The following is a 16082-nucleotide window of genomic DNA, read 5'->3' on the forward strand; positions in this document are numbered from 1 at the left end:
AGCAGGTACTCTGGTACAGAGTACCTGCACTTCTATTTTTCCATTTCAAGCACAGCCAGAGGCCCCATAATTAACGACACCAGCAAGACAGCCAGCAGCGCCAAGAGGCGGAAACTCTAAGCCCCTCAGCACAAGATCACAAGTTTAGCTGCACAGATACTGAGGGGGCTAGAAGCCCCAAACCCACATGGCTGCGTTAGCCTTTCATCCTTCCCAAGTAACTATGATAAGTAGTGCTATTACATTTCGTTATAATATTTCTTGTTATTTACAGAAAAAAAGATCATCAAAGCTGAGGTTGCAAGTACTACAACAAAGCATACACATGCAAATAAAACAAGTTATTAACTGTCGTAAAATCGCTCAGATTTTCTTACAACTTGGTGATGGCGAGATAGCAAGCCATGGCCACCTACAGGACACCTACATCACCCAGTAGTGGAAAAAATACACCAAACAGAACACACACCCCAGGTCACTAAAGACGCGGATACAGTCTGTGGCACAGAAATCTCAAAACTTGGAGCACACCCCACACTAACCTCCCTCACACAGGTGGGAAGGTCGCAGGACCCCACCCGACTCCCACAACCAGCAGATTACCCTCTGCTAACAAGTTAGACAGTGTTATCCCAACAGTGGAAAATGTCCCCAAATTTGATTGAAAATTTCTTGATGTTTTCATGCAAAATTTATTTCAAGTTTCTTTCTTTTCCAAATGTTTATCATATTTTTCAAACAAAATTAATATTCGTCAATAATTTCAAACCCGTGCCCAGTGCATTTCGGGCCTAGCCCTTCTTCAGGGGATGTTATTTCTGAGAACAAAAGGATATACACAGCATCATAGAGAAAAATAAAAAAGTATAAATCCATTATGTAAACCGCTATTCAGTGCTGTTCCTACAAAGGTATTGCCTTCATGGTGAACCTTATACCCCAAAGTGCACCTCAGTGTGAACAATTGTGTTATACCAACAATGTCATGGTGAGCTAAGAAATGTACTGTGCATTGAAATGCCTGATGGCCATGTAGAATGTTTCACGTTGAATTTTTTGTAAAGAGAAACTCAGCATGCGGAGGTGTCACATACGTCATCACGATGCACCATATCATGAGATGCAAAAACTTACTCTCATGGCTGAATTCATTCGGCGGTATGCTTTAAGAATGTATAGCCTGTGAATCATTACAAAAGTATTGTACCTACTTTTGCAGTCAACGTTCCCTTAGTTAAAAGTTAGGCATGCGACAAGGTAAAAAACTCAAAGTAAAAAGACTCACAGGCTTAGTCTCCGTAATTACATGGAACGTGAAGTCTCGCTTCTGACGCGTCTTTAAACAAACTGAGGGAAACAAAAAGAGTGGATAAACCAGTCAGTTCTCCATATTTCTCTCTACATGGTAACCCTGAACGGTGATTCAAAAATGCATCTTACCCCGAGTATTTGAATTGCGAGCCTCCTCGGGCGTTTGCGATCTGCTTCCGCGTACGATTTCCCAACGTCACCGTAAATCATCATGGGTATGTGTCACGTGACCTCACTAAAAGAGGTCGACGAAATACTCGATGTGGTGCTTTTCATGGAGAAAATAAGACACCAGAAAAATCATGCATGAGTGATGTGGCTGTAACAAAATGGTGAATTGTTCGCACTAAACAAGGTGTGCATAAAAGGGTATAACCCAATGAAAGACAGCTGCGGTACATGCCAAAGGTGTGTAAAACAAAAATGTTATCACATTAATAAAAGTTAATTCAATGGCAACCAACAACATTACCAATTACATGTTAACAAATTCCTTAAAGATGTTGTAATTTAAAGAAAGCAATTGAAATCCACTCGATCATTTAGCCCTTTCGGGTGTACTGTGTTCAGAAAGTTAATCCAGAATATCTCTCTGCGTAGTAGATGACTTCAAAGGAATTTTTTCTAACCCACCCAGATTTGCATACCAATGTACCAGAAACATCAAAGAATTATTATATCGAAAAGAGGATCAAAAACACCCAACATACAAGGGTACCCCACCATGCCATAATTGTGGCAATTGCAACACCATAATCAAAGGAAAAGAATTTCAACATCCCAATCAAGGGACAAAAATAAGATTGAGGGTCATTGCCATGTGTGATAATAGTAACTTGATTTATATGATCAAATGCCCCTGTGGTTTGGCCTATGCGGGCAAAACGGAACACAAAAATAAAACATGATTGACTGAGCACAAAAGCAACATTCGTACCAAAAGTTCCAAATCACCATTGGCTACACATTTTAACACCCATAGCCATAATACTAGTCAGTTACGGTTCTTAGTATTGGAGCAAACTCAGACACTTCCAGGAAGAGACAATACGCTATAACTACTACAAAGAGAGATATTCTGGATTAACTTTCTGAACACAGTACACCCGAAAGGACTCAAAGGCCTAATGGATTTCAATTGCTTTCTTTAAACTACAACATCTTTAAGGAATTTGTTAACATGTAATTGGTAATGTTGTTGGTTGTCATTGAATTAACTTGTATTAATGTGATAACATTTTTGTTTTACACACCTTTGGCATGTACCACAGCTGTCTTTCACCGGGTTATACCCTTTTATGCACACCTTGTTTAGTGCGAACTATTCACCATGTTGTTACAGCCACGTCACTCATGTATTATTTTTCTGTTTTTTTTTCTTCCCCATGAAAAGCACTACATCAAGTATTTCGTCGACCTCTTTTAGTGAGGTCACAAGACACGTACCCATGACGATTTACGGCGACGTGGGAAATCGTACACGGAAGCAGATCGCAAATGCCCGAGGAGGCTCATGATTCAAATACTTGGGGTAAGAGGCATTTTTGAATCAGCGTTCACGGTTACCACGTAGAGAGAAATATGGAGAACTGACCGGTTTATCCACTCTTTTTGTTTCCCTCAGTTTGTTTAAAGATGCGTCAGCAGCGAGACTTCACGTTCCGTGTAATTAAGGAGACTAAGCCTGTGTGGGCCCGATTCACAGAATGAACTTACTACTTTTGGCATTCACAGAATGCACTTACTACTTTTGGTATTCACAGAATGAACTTACTCATTTCGGTATTCACAGAAGTTAGAACTACTAACTTTAGGACTCCTAAATGCCTTCTGTGAATACCGAAAGTCTTAAAATTAGGATTATTCTCAATTTAGTAGTAGTAAAGTTAGGACTACTAACTGTAGGACGCCTAAATGCCTTCTGTGAATACCGAAAGTCTTAAAATTAGGATTTTCCTCAATTTAGTAGTAGTAAAGTTAGGACTACTAACTTTAGGACGCCTAAATGCCTTCTGTGAATACCGAAAGTCTTAAAATTACGATTTTTCTCAACTTAGTATTAGTAAAGTTAGGACTACTAACTTTAGGACGCATAAATGCCTTCTGTGAATACCGAAAGTCTTAAAATTACGATTTTTCTCAATTTAGTAGTAGTAAAGTTAGGAGTCCTAACTTTACTACTACTAAATTGAGAAAAATCCTAATTTTAAGGCTTTCGGTATTCACAGAAGGCATTTAGGAGTCCTAAAGTTAGTAGTCCTAACTTCTGTGAATACCGAAATGAGTAAGTTCATTCTGTGAATACCAAAAGTAGTAAGTGCATTCTGTGAATGCCAAAAGTAGTAAGTTCATTCTGTGAATCGGGCCCTGAGTCTTTTTACTTTGAGTTTTTCAATAAGTATGGGCATAAAATCCGTTTCGTGGGCGAATTCACGGATATTTGACGATTTCGCGATCCGCGAATCGCGCAAATTTACCCAAAAACCTGTAAATTTGCAAGCTCTGAATTATTTTGCTTGGTCGCGCTTAAAAAAAACAATATCGTGCGCGGCGTTGACTTACCGTGATTCTGAGTCCGCCGAGTTGTTTTTCTCCCGGTTTTGCGTGTGCTGCGCCATTTATGATCTTGCTGCGTGATCGCGCGAGAGTTTTTTGAACACAATTACGTTATCGCGGCTTGCGATCTTGTATGGTGAGAGTTTGACAACGCGAGTAAGTCATAAAGGCCCGCGATCACGCATTGCTGGAGTAAACAATGCCGAACACGTAGATGCGGCACGCAGCTGACTTTCGGTGGGAGATTTGAACAGCTCGCTTTCCTGAAATTGCAAAAATTGCAATTCTGCACAAAAAATCCACCGCAGGAAGCATAAACCTTGTGAAAATGATGATTTTGATCAGAATAACTCCTCAGATTGACATTTGGGGTGCCGCTCGTGGCTACAGTTTCAGGACATTTGCTGGGCGTTTGGCTTTCTGGAAATACGCTGGACTTCTGCCAATTTTGGGGCTGATTACCGAGGCAGGAGCAGTTGCGGGACTGCGAGGACCAGCGTGCTTTTCGGCCCCTGATCTGCCGCAGCTGGTCCTCTTCCTGCCCCCAACTCACCGCTGCACAAAACGTCTCGCTGCCCCCGCTTCGCAGGAGCCGCTCGTGGCTACAGTTTCAGGACATTTGCTGGGCGTTTGGCTTTCTGGAAATACGCCGGACTTCCGCCGATTTTGGGGCTGATTACCGAGGCAGGAGCAGTTGCGGGACTGCGAGGACCAGCGTGCCTTGTGGCCCCTGATCTGCCGCAGCTGGTCCTCTTCCCGCCTCCACCTCCTCCCATTTAATCACGTCTATTACCGCGTTCGCGGGACGAGCCCGGGAGAAGCCTGGGCCAAGGGCGGGCCCGTCGTAGCCCGTTCGAACCCGAAAGAGACTGGACTGGGCTCACTCTCATGGCTCTTTGCCTTAAGGAACTTGCTGCATCTACCATCTATTTAGTAAGTCTTCGTTGCTAGAGACTGCTTGTTATGTCTATACGTGGTGGCAGGAATAAAAATGTGGCAGGGGGCTCCCTCTTAACTGGAACACTCGATAATTTTATAACGAGGGTCAACTCTGTAATAGATCAAGGAATTATGCTGATGGAACACAGGGTCTCACAAGATTTGGCCATGGCAAAAAGGTTATCGTTAGGCCACCTAGCGAATGCCCGTACCCCTGAAAACCCTCACAGAGTTAACACCATAGAAATCCAGACACAGGTACGTAGCTCCCCTACTCCAATAGATCAGTCTGACATACAATCGATTACTGATTTAAACCTGTCTCAAATAACAGAGGACAATATAGATGTTAATGGGAGGGAAGACCAAGAAACAGTAAAAATGCAACTACGTGAGAGAAAGAAGGGATCTAAACCCAAAAGAAAAAAGGCAAATACAACTGTAGGAGAGGGTAGAAAAGCAAAAGTAGCTAAGGGCATGAATAGTAGGGTCACACCCCAACAGCACAAGGACACTGTGGTACTGGACATTCCTCACCCACCGGTCATACTGATTGAAGATCCTGCACCTTCTGTGAGGATAGAAACCACGGAAACAGGTGATGAGAATGCTGATACACTGCTGCTAAAAATCGGGACTTTGATTAAAGCTTCCCTTGCCCCATTGGAAAACAGGTTTAAAAGGATTGAACAAAAATTAAACTGTTTAGAAGTGACCTCAAAGGGTTGGATAGGGGCGATGAAAGGAAATAAGGTATCACATTGTGTAACAATGAAAACAACTAATTTGGTGGTACAAAGGTCTAGTAATACATCGACCCCTACCCAAACAACCAATCATATTGCCACAAACTCAGTAATACCGAACCCCCTCAGTTAAATCGCCTGCTGGAGGTGAAAACACAGTAGGGGTTCAAAAAATTCAACAAATTGGGGACAATCCAGATAGTGTACTTAGAGGGAATTTAACGTTGGGTGCACCGCTGCGAAGCATAAGGTGAATCTACCCCCTGAAGCAAGCCCCTACGTGGTTATACTAACAGGAGTACCAGAGCTAAGACCTCGTAAAGATGAATCCTATGTGACTCTGAAAAATAAAGTGTTGTATTGAATAAATACCAATCGGCCTTTGCCACCCATATCACTAGCAGAATATTAATGGTGCGTAGAGCACCTTGGGTGGGTACAACTACTAAAACAATCCTGGGAGACTGTGTATTGGTAACTTTTAGCGACACACGCACGGTAGAGCATATTTGTAATTGGAGCAGTGGGAGCTACCTTGACGAGCAGTCACCCATACAAGTTCGACCTTTAGCATACTTTTACCCACGTAATATTCCATTAAGGTATGTGGATGAATGGACAAGTGTTACCCGGCACAATAGGGGAAGAGCGCCAAACCAGGACTATAGACAGGAGGCCTTATGGAGTGGTGTGCACGTAGATAACCGTTTTAGCTGCCTAGAAATGGTGGACTGGCGTCAGAGTTTTAAAACGAAACCCACAGGATCTAAAAGGGGTAACATTAAAGATTACCATTTAAATCCATCAAACAGACCATGTCCCCTAAACCATAGTATAGAAATGGAATTGATGAGTGAGAATGTATCATTGATTGATGGAAGTATATGTCAGAGAGGAGTTTGCTTACGGAGGGCCCAGATAAATTCCCTGCCCAGCCCAAAATCTGAAGTTAAGAAAGACGGGAGCCTGGCAGATCTTAGCGGAATTGAAACACCTGTATTAGCATTTTCCCCAGTTTTAAATAATCGAGATGCCTTCACTAAGTTGAAAGATGATAATGATTCCATTAATTTCTTGTCATGGAATATAGCGGGTTTATCGAGTAAATTAAAGGTACTAGGATGTGTGCCCAATATAGAACAATTTACTATTATTTGCTTCCAAGAATGCTGGGATAGAGAGGAGACTCATTTAAATGGTTTTCGTACCATTTTTTTGCCTGCCAAGCTTTCAAAAAGGAGTGGAAATGCGAGGGGCTTATGTATTTATATAGCCAATACTGCAAATATTATGGTTAAAAAGAGCCTCTTAGGATCAGATTACTACCAAATATTGGTCTTACCCTTAGGTGGAAAACAAACTATCATTTTGATGAATTTGTACAATAATATTTCTAGGGAGGATATAAATAAGACATTGCTGGAACTTGTTCAAAGTGTGCAACAATTAATAGAAAATTCCCAGGAGGACGAATGTGTGGTACTGTTGGGGGATCTAAATTGTCATTTATGCACCCAAAGTAACCAAGGCGTTTGTGGAATAATAAACTTGAAAGGCGATCCCTGCACTCACTTTGAGCACTCAAATGTCGGGAGTAACTTTAACTCCCTGATCCATTCCTTGGATTTAGGATTTGGAAACGAACTATGTAGGCCGCAGGTCCCCTTTCTACCAACTTTTATTGGAAGGGGTTGTACAACAGTGATTGACTTTGCTTTGATTTCAAATAGTCACTCTGGTCATGTTTTAGGTTGCCACACAGAAGAGCCTGTTTTAAGTGATCACTATCCCATCTGTCTCTCTATGGCGCCCGCCCAGAACAGTAATAAGTCGGGCAATGTAGCGGAAACCCTCTACAAATATGGGATAACATTAGCTAGGCAAAATGGGTACAACATAAAATGGAATAAAGTCGATCCCATGAATTTTATGGCATCTCTATTAAAAGAACACCATGATGACATTATGACTTGCCTCTCAGAGACTACTGAAAGCGGCCAAATAGTGGCAGCCTTCCAGAAGATTTCTGGAGCAATTTATAAGACACTAACGAAACCACTTAAGAAGGGCCCTAAAAAAGAGGGGGAGGGATGGTTTGATATAGCCTGTAGTAAAGCCCACACAGCCTTAAAATCTACCCTTAACCCCTTCGACGCTGATGACGAGCTGGGCTCGTCATGGCGTAGCCTCCTCGCACGCTGATGACGAGCCCAGCTCGTCACGTAAAGTGCGTTTTTTAAAAATCTAGCGTGCGAGCGGAATTCCGCTAGCGCGCATGCGGTTAAGAAAGATCAAAAAAATACTGCCGAAATTAAACAGGCAAGAACAAGGTATTATTCTGCAATTAAAATCAGGAAGAATGAATTAAAGCAGGAGGCTTGGAGGTCATTACACCAAGCGTGTATCCTGAGGGACACGGTGGGTTTTTGGAAGGCGGTGAATCCCCCCTTCTTTATTGACAGAAATACAGACACCATGGAAGTGGCCATTGATGAAGCTACATGGGTAGATCATTTTACAGATCTATATAAGAAAGATGAGAGGGGGGAAATTATTTATAATGAACCTCAGGAGAGGGAAGTGGCCAGGGTACAAAGTCTGTTCTCCTTGAGCATCAATTTCACCTTACCTGAAATTGAGTTGGCTATTGCGGAAAGCGCTGCAGGCAAAGCGGCTGGGCCAGATGGGGTGCCCGTAGATATCAATAAACATGACACAGACCTATGGGCACCACTCTTGACAAACGTCCTTGATAGCAGTAACAATACAGGTTTTATTGATACATGGCAAGAGGCCGTAGTGGTCCCAATCTTTAAAAAGGGGGATCGAAACGATCCAAAATGCTATCGCCCAATTTCGCTTTTAGATTCTCTTATGAAAGTGGCAGGGCGAGCGGTACTAAATAGGTTGCAAGTATGGGCCGAAGAGGCACAAATCCTCTCCAAATTTCAGTATGGTTTTAAGGCGGGCATAGGAACCGTCGAGCAAGGTTTAAATTTGGCCACTCTGGTAGGGAAATGTGTAGTGGCAAAAAAAGGTAACCTTTTTTTGTCATTCGTCGACTTGAGTTTGGCATTTGACTGCCTTAGTCATGAGATTTTATGGGACACTTTAACGCAACTTGGCATTGAAACTACCTTGCTGAATTATATTAAAGAATTATATAGGGGGGCTGGGGCCAAAGTACGCTTTGGGAATAGGGGCGAATGCACATCTGTCTTTCCTATAAGGAAAGGAGTGCGGCAGGGTTGCATTCTTGCACCCTTTTTATTTAATTTGTATATTAATACCGTGGCCACCCAATTATTAACGGCCAAAACAGATTTCCCCCAAAGTAAAGGTAATCCAGTTCCACTTCTATTATATGCAGATGACGCGGTAATTATGTCAAGAACTCAGGTGGGTCTCCAGAGGGAACTTTCTACCTTTGCTGACTATATGGGAGCGAGAGGGCTAAAAATAAATACTGCTAAAACTTTTGATATACATTGTACATCTAAGAGAAATGTTTCATGCAACACTTTTTTAGAAAAGTCTAAGATAGAGTCAACAGACACAGTTTCCTACTTAGGAATAGTTTTTAATAAAAAGGGAACATGGGCCTCAGCAGCCGAAGCGAGGAAACTAGCGTTTTCTCGCTCTATCGGAACCATAAAGAAATGTGCCAATAAATTGGGGGCCCGTCCTGTACATATCGTTGTCGAAATCTATAAGTCGAAATGCATCTCCACTGTAACTTATGGTGCAGGGATATGGGGGATTATTAACACCAGAGATATTCAAACCTGCGAAAACGCCTTTCTTCGATTTCTATTGGCACTCCCACAATCAGCATCAAGTTACGTATGTCATAAAGAACTGGGTTTGACTTATGTGACCGACCTAATTAAAATAAACCCGGTTCTACTTTGGCACAAAGTCTGGAACTCGGAAGAAACTGGCCTAAATAGAGAGATTACACAGGACTGTTTGGATCTTCAAGAGGGGCAAAAAATTAAATGGTTTTCTTATGTAAAGTCATTTTTAGAAGAGCTTGGTCACCCTGAATATTTTTCATCACCACATACTCTAAGTTCTATTTCGCGAAAAAAGTTGAAAGAGTTGTGCATGGAACTATTAGAGTCAAAACGGTGGCAGATGGAAGGGACAAAGGGATCAGGGATCAGTAATACAAAATCAACTAATGTTGCAGGGGAGTGGTTTACAAAAATATTTACTTCTGGTACAGAGCAGCTTTTCTATAATGCTGCCAACACGATTTAGAGGGGACAGTTTTTATAGACTTTTACCGTTCCCAGAAATTAATTCATGGTCTAAAGACTTACCACCGTGCCCATGAGATGACATCTCACAACAATCTACAATACATTCTGTGTTGTTATGTAAATTTTACTCCTTTGCACAAAATACATATTTAATCCTGCTATTGAAAAAGTGGGGATTGAGACAGTGCAGACCAGCACTTCTAAAACTTCAGATGCTGGAAGATGAAATGACTATGCATTGTGTGTAAAATTTTCTAAAAAATGTGATTAGATCCAGGAATTCAATGAATTGACCCCCAATTTAAATAATATTTAAATAATATTTATTTGTCTACCTGTATTGATATGTATTTTTTTATGGAACATTGTCGTGGAATTGAATGTAATGTGTTTTTATTGTCCTTTGTATCTGCTTTTATGATTTTAATATGTAACATCGAATAAAGCTATCTTTGACTTTGACTTTGACATTTGGCTGCACTTTTTGGTGCAGGAGTCAATTCTTTGGGGTGGGGTGGGAGGAAGGAAGTGCCCCAGAGTCTCCAACTTCCTGTTCCTGTCCAGCAGGCTCCTCCCAGTGCTTTGTCCATATACTGGTCACTTTTCATTTGGCTGTGGAGCTGGAAGGATTACTTTCTGTGACTGCTGCTGGATATTTGTATTTGAGGACTTTTTGGACTTTGGAGTTTGGATCACTTTTGGACTTGAGATTTTACAAGAAAGTTAGTGTTGTTTGTTTGGGTCATTGCGGTTGAGGCAACTACAGTTCTAAAACTTTTTTTCACAACTTTAACAAAATATATATTGTGGTGGGTAGCCACAGTATCCAGTAGGCCCAGGGTTAGTCATGGGTGCATGATACAACTGTTTCTGTGATTTTGTTTAACTTAATTCTCATTTATGTCATGGAATTTTAGCTCACTGTTATATGTGGATTTTTTTTAAATGTTGGGGTGCCTGTAAAGCCTCAGTAGCCAATAGGTCCAAGTGTAGTGAGTGGTGCATGGGCCTAGTCTTTCTGTGGGGTGTCTTGAATTTAAACATCATTGAGGGCATGGATGGCATGGGATTGTGGTGATTTTTTTGTGTTTTTCGACTTTGTGGGGTGTTTTTGGGGCCTGGCCATGTGGGTGGGGGCCATTTTGAGGCCTGGTACATGCAGGGCTTGGCCATGTGGTGCGGGTCAAGGGGCATTTTGAAGCCAGGCAGTGTGTTCGGGCCTGCACCCAGTTTGCCTCGCTTTCAACCATTATGCCTAGGGGTACTCAGTGGTGCATGGGCCTAGTCTTTCTGTGGGGTGTCTTGAATTTAAACATCATTGAGGGCATGGATGGCATGGGATTGTGGTGATTTTTGAGTGTTTTTTTACTTTTTGGGGTGTTGTTGGGGCCTGGCCATGTGGGTGGGGGCCATTTTGAGACCTGGTACAGGCAGGGCCTGACCATGTGGTGGGGGTCAAGGGGCCATTTTGAAGCCAGGCAGTGTGCTCAGGCCTGCACCCAGTTTGCCTTGTTTTCGACCATTATGCCCAGGGGTACTCAGTGGTGCATGGACCTAGTCTTTCTGTGGGGTGTCTTGAATTTAAACATCATTGAGGGAATGGATGGCATGGGATTGTGGTGATTTTTTTAGTGTATTTTGACTTTTTGGGGTGTTGTTGGGGCCTGGATGTGGGTGGGGGCCAATTTGAGGCCTGGCACAGCCAGGGCCTGGCCATGTGGTGGGGGTCAAGGGGCCATTTTGAAGCCAGGCAGTGTGCTCAGGCCTGCACCCAGTTTGCCTTGCTTTCAACCATTATGCCCAGGGGTACTCAGTGGTGCATGGAACTAGTTTTTCTGTGGGGTGTCTTGAATTTAAACATCATTGAGGGCATAGGATGGCATGGGATTGTGGTGATTTTTTAGTGTTTTTCGACTTTTTGGGTTGTTGTTGGGGCCTGGCCATGTGGGTGGGGGCCATTTTGAGGCCTGGTACAGGCAGGGCCTGGCCATGTGGTAGGGGACAAGGGGCCATTTTGAAGCCAGGCAGTGTGCTCAGGCCTGCACCCAGTTTGCCTTGCTTTCAACCATTATGCCCAGGGGTACTCAGTGGTGCATGGACCTAGTCTTTCTGTGGGGTGTCTTGAATTTAAACATCATTGAGGGCATGGATGGCATGGGATTGTGGTGATTTTTGAATGTTTTTCGACTTTTTGGGGTGTATAACTGATGTTCCTCTGGCTTCCATTGCTTTTAGGTGCACAAGAGAACCACCAGTGCCAGGAAGAAGTTCTGCAGCGGTGTGTGCAGCACAACGTCACGTGACATCACGTGTGGCCACAGACAAGACAACTCTGCAACTCGTGCAACTGCGGCCTGCTGTTCTGACATCTCAAGAAGATGGCCCCAAAGAAAGTTGACCGTAGCGCCTCAGCGAAAAAAGTTGCCAGTGCCACTGCCAGTAAGAAGGAGCAGAAGAAGCAAGTGGCACCACCTACCAAGGAGACTGGTGTGCCCACCAACACCATTTTTGGGGGAAAAAAACTATACCTGCAGCAGCAGCGGTGTCCGCCGTGGACCAAGCTGGAAGCAGCACTACCGCTTCATTGGGCTCAGTGCCACCACGGCAAGTTAGGTCCAAGACCATGAGTGCTGCTGCGGCAGCCACTTTGGTTGTTCAATCACCATCGACCAGTGATCTTGGCTCATCACTAGAAAGTACCATCCAATCAACGCCGGGTGTAACTCATCTGACGAGTGTTCAACAACCACAGCCACAAACACAGGTGCAACTAGTACAAGCGCAAGTACATGGGCAAGGAGAGGTGCAAGTAGAGCCGCAAGGAGAGGTGCAAGTACAGCCGCAAGGAGAGGCACAAGTACAGCCGCAAGGAGAGGCGCAAGTAGAGCCGCAAGGAGAGGTGCAAGGAGAGGCGCAAGTAGAGCCGCAAGGAGAGGCGCAAGTAAAGCCGCAAGGAGAGGCGCATGGACAGGTGCATGGAGAGGTGCATGGAGAGGTGCAACTAGAGGTTCATGGAGCGGCACAACTGCCTACACTGCTTGTTCCTCCAGAAGTAGGTTCACATCAGGAAATTGCTATTCAAGAGGAAGTATCATCCGAGGAAGCCACTCCTCCTGATGATGATTATCCATTGTCTTCCAGATCCCCAGCAAGAAAAAGGTCAAGGAGGGTTACTACTACTACTACAAGTTCTTCTTCAAGCCCCCTTCCTTCTGATGACCTTGATTATGACTGGAACCCAGCCATGCAGTCTGAGAGGGAGTCACGCCTTGAGCCGACAAAGGAAGCTAAGCCTAACAGAAAGGCTCCTGCAAAGCTTCCACTTATGGGTGATGACGACGAACAAGAAATGGTGTCTTCTGCTGCTGATGAACAGTCTGACGATGACCCAGTCATCACAGTCGTCACTCCAGCCCCAGCAGGCATGCAGCAGACAGACATTTTCACCCTATCCTGAATGGCTGCTGAGCAGGATATGGGCGGCGTGGCACTGGTACCACCACCGTTAACTACAACACCAACACGACCTACAGCTTCCATCTTTTTTAGTCAGAAGGGCCGGCATGGACTTCCATCCAGCTCGACCTCAAGTAGTGGTGCTCTAAGTGAACAACAGAAACTAATTCAGCCACGCCCATCCTCCACTTCATCTGGCATTGAAAGTCAAAGTAGCACCTCCACTTTCAGCAGACATCACCAGTCCCCAGTTTGGGACTTCTTTACTGTTAGCACAAAGGCAGAAAACATGGTTGTTAGTTTGATTTCTAAAGCATGCGTTAGTCTGGGTATGCTTGGTTCCAACTATGGTACCGGAGGCCAGAGAGGTCATCTAAAAAAACACCACACTATCGAGTGGGAAGCACACATGAAGAAGATCGAGGAAGGCTAAAGAAAAACAAATCCAAATGTATCCCTTGATATTGCATCTGATGATGAAGAGAGGCTGATCGTGCAGGGGGGGAAGTGAAAAAGCGACAGACATTTTTTCTGGTACACCCAGTTCTGCTGGCAGCAGCACTAGAGTGGTATCGCCCACACCCTCTACCCCTGCAACATCTATGAGGCACACTAAAAGTGTTGGAGAGACCCCAATGCGAAAAACTACATCACTGGGCCTAACTGGTTTGAAGACGTCATCATCATCATGATCACGTAAAATGATCCAGCCCACCATTCGTGGAATGTTATGGTCGGAGGCGCCATTTGAACGCAACCACCCAACGGTACGTCTGTATAACGCAAAGCTGGCTAAAATGCTAGCGCTGGACCTTCTCCCTTTTTCTTTTGTTGAAGGGTTGGAGTTTCTAGAATTAGTGGCAACAGTCTGCCCTAAATGGAAGGTTCCTAGCCGGTCCTATTTTGCCAGAGTTGCGGTTCCAGCAATACATCAAGATGTGCTGGAGGTGATTGGGGCAGCTTTGCAGAAGAGTGCTGTTCAAACTATCCACTTGACAACAGACATGTGGACCAGTTGCCAAGCCCTTGATTACATGTGCATCACTGCACACTGGGTCTCTTTTGCAGGGTCTTTTGCAGGGGTTAGCGACAAGTCAAGTGCAGTTGTTGACCTTGACACAGTTTTTCAAGCTACTCGGAAACATGCAACATTAGCCATGTTTGCCATGGAGAAAACTCATACTACAAAAAACATTTTGGAGGAGTTTAACAGTAAGGTCTCTGAATGGCTGCAACCAAGAAATCGCATAGTTGGTTATGTTTCCACGGATAATGGCAGTAATATAGTTAAGGCCATGCAAGACAGTGAATATTTCAGAGTGCCACGTTTGGCGCACTGTATAAACCTGGTTATTCAAGATTTCTTGAAAACTGAAAACCAAGTCAAGAAGTTACTGACCACCTGCCGAAGAATCTGCACACATTTCAGCCATTCTTTTAAGGCCCGGAAGAAGCTGAGGAGCATTCAACATGTGCGTAAAGTGTCAGTCAAAGGACTCATCCAGGAGGTAGCAACATGTTGGAACTTAACCTTTTACATGTTTGAGCATCGGTTTGAGCAGTGCATGGTAATCAATGACTATATCTTTACACTAGGTTCATCTATGAAAGACATGAGGCTAGAGTTGGAGGAATGGCAGCTAGTTAAAAGCCTGACAGACATGCTTCGTCCTTTTGAGGTCTTCACATGTGAAGTCAGCAGGGAGGACTGTTCTTTGAGCAAAGCTATCCCATTGTTGGTCATGCTAGAGCACCAACTGAAGGCGGTGTCTTTAACGTTCAGAGATGATGTTGGCAAGCAAGCTGCATATATGTTGGCGGAGACCTTATTCAGCCGCCTAGTTGCCAATGAAAGGCTTCAAAACATACATACAGAACAACATTACATTTGTGCCACTATTCTGGATCCACGGTACAAAAAGGCAGTGGCCAGCAAAGCATTCATTCCTTTTGATGAAGTAGATGTTTTAAAGTACAAACATTGGCTAGCTGTGTCAGCCAGTCGGTTCGAAAAAGATCGGCAGAAAATTCAAGGAGCCGTCAGAAGTCCAACTGAATCAGCAGGCGATCCAACGTCAAGTTCCACTTCTGAATCTGTGGGCGAAGGGAGTAACTTTCCCTCACAGCCGTTAACGACACCAGCAGCAACCGTATCATCATCCTCACCTGCACCATGCCCACCCATAATATTTTTGGAAGGGGATTGGCTAACTCATTAATGGTTTGCTCGTTCCAGTGCTGAGAAGGCCACAGATGGTACACAAAGTGGAGCAACAGTGGAGAACCTTGAGTTGATGGTGCAGGCCTATCTGGATGACCCAACACAGGTCTTTTTAATACGAACCCATTGCTGTATTGGTACAAGAAAATGGCTCTATGGCCACTGATCACCAACCTGGCTATAAATTATTTGTCTTGACCACTCGCAAGAGTGTCTTCTGAACGTGTTTTCAGTGCTGCTGGTGCCATTGCAACTTCAAAAAGGACCCGCCTCTCGGCCAAAAATGTGGAGAGGTTAACACTGATCAAGATGAATCAGCACTTGACACTACCAGTTTACAAAGTATGTGAATGCACGCAGGAAGGAGAGGACACTGACTTAGGTGACGGAAGTTCTTCTCTGTTACCTGACCTACTCCCGTCTCAATTCATGGAGTTTGAGGACGAGCTCTACTTCCCTGACACCGAGCCCTGAAAATGACTTCCTTTTTTTCGTCCTTATTCACTTTTATTCCTGTGTGCCCATCAGAAGCACTGTCTTCATCTTATATTCCTTATTGATTTGAAGCAACCGTAGTCTGCATTCCTG

This window comes from Lissotriton vulgaris, chromosome 7, assembly GCF_964263255.1.
Source record: "Lissotriton vulgaris chromosome 7, aLisVul1.2, whole genome shotgun sequence".
In the NCBI taxonomy this organism is placed as follows: Eukaryota; Metazoa; Chordata; class Amphibia; order Caudata; family Salamandridae; genus Lissotriton; species Lissotriton vulgaris.